Source organism: Suncus etruscus, chromosome 2 (genome assembly GCF_024139225.1).
Source record: "Suncus etruscus isolate mSunEtr1 chromosome 2, mSunEtr1.pri.cur, whole genome shotgun sequence".
Taxonomy (NCBI): Eukaryota; Metazoa; Chordata; class Mammalia; order Eulipotyphla; family Soricidae; genus Suncus; species Suncus etruscus.
In genome coordinates, this window is record NC_064849.1 from 42,322,629 (window position 1) to 42,326,951 (window position 4,323).

A 4,323-nucleotide genomic window follows, 5' to 3' on the forward strand; every position below is an offset into this window, starting at 1 on the left:
ATATATATTCATTATTTACATATTCCTATTGTAAATTAAAGTAATCCTAAGAATTAAGAATAGAATTTATGATGTAATATTTAACTTAAAATTAGTCATGATACTATACATATTCTGTCTCATGACATATGCTTCATTAGCTCTGTCTTACTTTGCCTCATAGGATGTACTTACATGACAGAAAATATAACCTATTCCAAATTTAAGCCCATATACTTTGAAGTTAAAAATCAGATAACCACTTTCTATAGCAGATACAAAAGAACTAATGGATATTTCTACACAAATACAAAGTACAAATACAATTTTAGTGGTACATATATATGGTTACAAATAAGTTTAGCAATATATGAACATTAAAAATAATTTTGTAGAGGTAATGGCTGAAAAGACAAATTGTAGTAAGTAGTATAAAGTCTCTTCAAATATTCCATTGAAATATAGAAATATATTTCCAATAGTAGAAAGGCATATAAATGTAATAGAATGTACTACAGGTATTTTACAAAATGAAAACAATATAAATATGCTTATAATTACCTATTAAATGAATTTAGTATGTAACTATATTTATTTAAATATAATTATGCATTATTTATTTATTATCATTTATCATACTAACCATATTTATATAAGTCATAATAAATTACCAATGATGAAACCTAATTCAAAATAAAAACTAATGAAAATATTATTATGGATTCAAGTTTGGTCTACTTCACAAATACTAGAAAATAATAAAATGAGATAAGGGACTCTTTTTCCTTTTACAAATGTTCACAAAGTAGCAGTACACTGTTAAGCCCTAGGGAATGCTAACAGGTAAAAAAGAGTTCCCATAATTAAAAACCTTTATTTCCTTTGGAAGAGAGTATAGGCATACACATAGAGGCTTTTATTAGCACAGTTAATAATACATTTTTAGAAAGCACATGACTACAAATTCTCCCAAAATACTGTATTTCTCACTTTTCATATTATTCTTTAAAGTGGGTCCTTATTAGTTAGTTATAGCATTAAAAATCTTGAGTAATTTATTGGTTCAGGTGTCCAGGACTTACTATGATTATGAAATAAATATGAAGATAAAATCTAATTCTGATTATTAGTTACCCATTATATTTGAAACAGACCAGTATAAATAGACTAATGAAAAAATTATTCTCTTTTTCTCCTTACCAACAGATGTGAACGAGGTGGTCTCAATCCAATGGCAAGTGTAGCCTTTCTACAATCTGACATATGAATAAACTGAGGAAATTAACAACATGACAAAAGACAGCAGTTGGCATAATGTGGGTCCATGCTACTGTTCTGGATTGAGATCAATCATCAAAGAAGCCATCTCTGCATGCTATAAGAAATAATGAATTTTATTTTGCCTAAGTATTTTTTATTTATCATCAGTTAGAGGTGTCTTCATAATGTCTATTACCTAACTGATTTGTTTTTAGAATTACATCATAGGATTTTATTCTTTCCTTCTAAGTATTATGTAGCAACCAAAAAAGACTATTCTTGCTATAAAGTAGCATGTTGAGAAATAGTATAAATTAAAGGAAAAAATAAGTAAGAACTTCTAGAATTCCCACTCTACTCAATAAAAAAATAGATAACAAGAAATTAATTTAAAAAAGGGGACTCAAGTTAATTTAAACTAATATGCATGTGCATGAAAATGTAAAAAAGTACTTGCCTTCAATGTTTAAGGAGTTACATAAGTTTTATGGCTTTAGATTGCTTTGTGTGCTGGGGACTTGTGAGACAATGTAATTGTACATGGGTTCTGTTTTATTTTTCTTAATGTTCTTTGGCTGAAAGTTCAAAGTTCAGATATCAGCAAGGGGATTTCTGAGAATTCTGTTTATGGGTGATTGTCCTTCCATTGTAATTTTACCTTGTCCTTTCTTTGCATCGTTGTTCTCATAATTAAAAATTTAAAAAAATTTAAGAAAAGGGGACTCAAGAGTTAACCTATTAGTAGAGCATTTAGCTTAAATGTATGAAGCCTTCGGGTTGATACCTAACACGAAAAAATTTTGGACAACATTAGGTTCTGCTGATAGTGATGATTTTGCAAGAATACCTATTTCCTTAGAAGAGAAAATAATGCATGTTCAAAAATGTGTTTCTTTTTATTATAATCTGGGGAAAATTTTCAGCAGCTTCTAAATAAAAGGTAATGGCAGAAATGAATTGTAGGGTTATAGGACTACCTGTGCTGTGTAACTGAAACAAAACAAGTAATGAAAAACTCTTTTTACCTTGCCACAGTGCCGTGATAAATTATATCACTAGAAATGACTTGATTCTCTTTCCTAGGACTATCTTTGCCTATTGTTGTAATTCCTTAGGAAATCTGTATGTCTAGAAAATAGGTTACAATGTTTGAATAGCGGTACATTTTTAGATGAAGGATGCATGATTGGAAATAGACATAGAGAACAAATTCAATTAAAAAATATCCACTATTGGAGAAAAATACAGTCATATATTTAATAAATGGAAATGGAAAGATGCCTTTAGAATATAATAACCATATAAATATCCACAAACCTTAATAAATATCAAAATTATAACATTAATAGGGAATAAAAACTAAATATTCAACTTAGGGGCATAAAAATCATACTACCAAAAAAACTCAACTATTATACATGCCAAGACCTAATAATGAATTGAACAGCTATTAGAAAATATGTGACAGAATCATCTTAGTATAAAATCTTACAGTAATACAAAATATTCAATTGTAAATGAAACAAAAATTCAATTACTGGTTAAACTAATTAAAAAGAACAATTGCTTTAAAATACACTATTAAATATAATATTTACTAAAAATGAAGCTGGGGTGCATGACAAGTAGTAATGCTTGTGGAATGCTTGTTATGCATGTGGCTGACTGAATTCAATTCCTAATATCTCATATTTTCCTTTGAGCACTGCTAGAAATGATTTCTGAGGGCAAAGCTAGAAATAATCCCTGAGGATTATCCATTGTATTCCCCCAAATCAAATAAAACTATTATTTTTAAACAATACTGGGGCCGGCTTGGTGGTGCTAGAGGTAAGGTGTCTGCCTTGCCAGTGCTAGCCTAGGATGGACCACGATTCGATCCCCTGGCTTCCCATACGGTCCCCCAAGCCAGGAGCGAATTCTCAGCGCATAGCCGGGAGTAACCCCTGAGCATCACCGGGTGTGGTCCAAAACACAAAACAAACAAGGTAAAAACAATACTAATATATATAGAGAGATATAGATATATAGATATATACAAGTACTCTGTCTTTTGTACTATGTCAGACCCATGTACATTAATCTTTAATTAAAATTAAGGAACAAAAAATACAATGCTAGTTTATTTTCAACTACAGTAAGTATATAAATTTGCATATTTAGGAAAAAAGTAATAATTTGGAAAAACTTATAAAATAATGCTGATATTCTCTTTGGTCAGGGAATGGGGAGGACAAAGATTGGTGGGAAAGTTGCACTGGTGAAGGGGGTGTTCTTTTTTATAACTGAAATCCAACTACAAACATATTTGTAATCATGGTGCTTAAATAAAGATATTATAAAAAAACAAATTCCCTTGGGGAACACAGAGATAACACAAGTGTCAAGGCAAACAAGCTGTATTCTATTGACACTTATTTGATCTCCACCTCTGTGTTGTCCCCTGAGTATGGCTGGGTGCTATGCTGCAGTTTTCATAGCACCACAAGTTGTGGCAATTGCAATCTATGAGCACCACCATGGTGATCTGGATTATCCTTAACCTTGTAGGTCTTGAGCAATTTCACATCCTCGGGTCCGCTGAGAATCCTAGGAAGGTTTCAGAACCTTGTTAGTATCACTTGGGATGCTGAAGCTGAATTCATTCTACATAAGAAAACAATTCCACCAGTAAGCCAAGTTTTAGTCTTGCTTTCGTTCTTTTATTGAGTAATAATAAGTTTCTATATTACATCTGTTACTTATATTTATTATACATTTTTGTGTATTTTAACAGAAAAAATTCCAAATTGCCTACTTAGCAAATAGACAAATGGTTCTATAAAATCTGATAAAAATATAGATATATGATGTTATATGCAAAAATGACCAATCTTGCTAATAATTGAACTCATGTAAAATAAAACTTAAAGTAATTAATATGAATCTTCAAAAGAATAATAATGAAATGTTTGAACCTAGGATTTAGTGAGAAGTTCATATCAGAGAATATCTACTTTTTTAGTTAATCTTTTCAGAAAACTTACTTCCTGATATATGTTATGACTTAAAAATTTATATTTTTCTATACAACTATTTATGAGT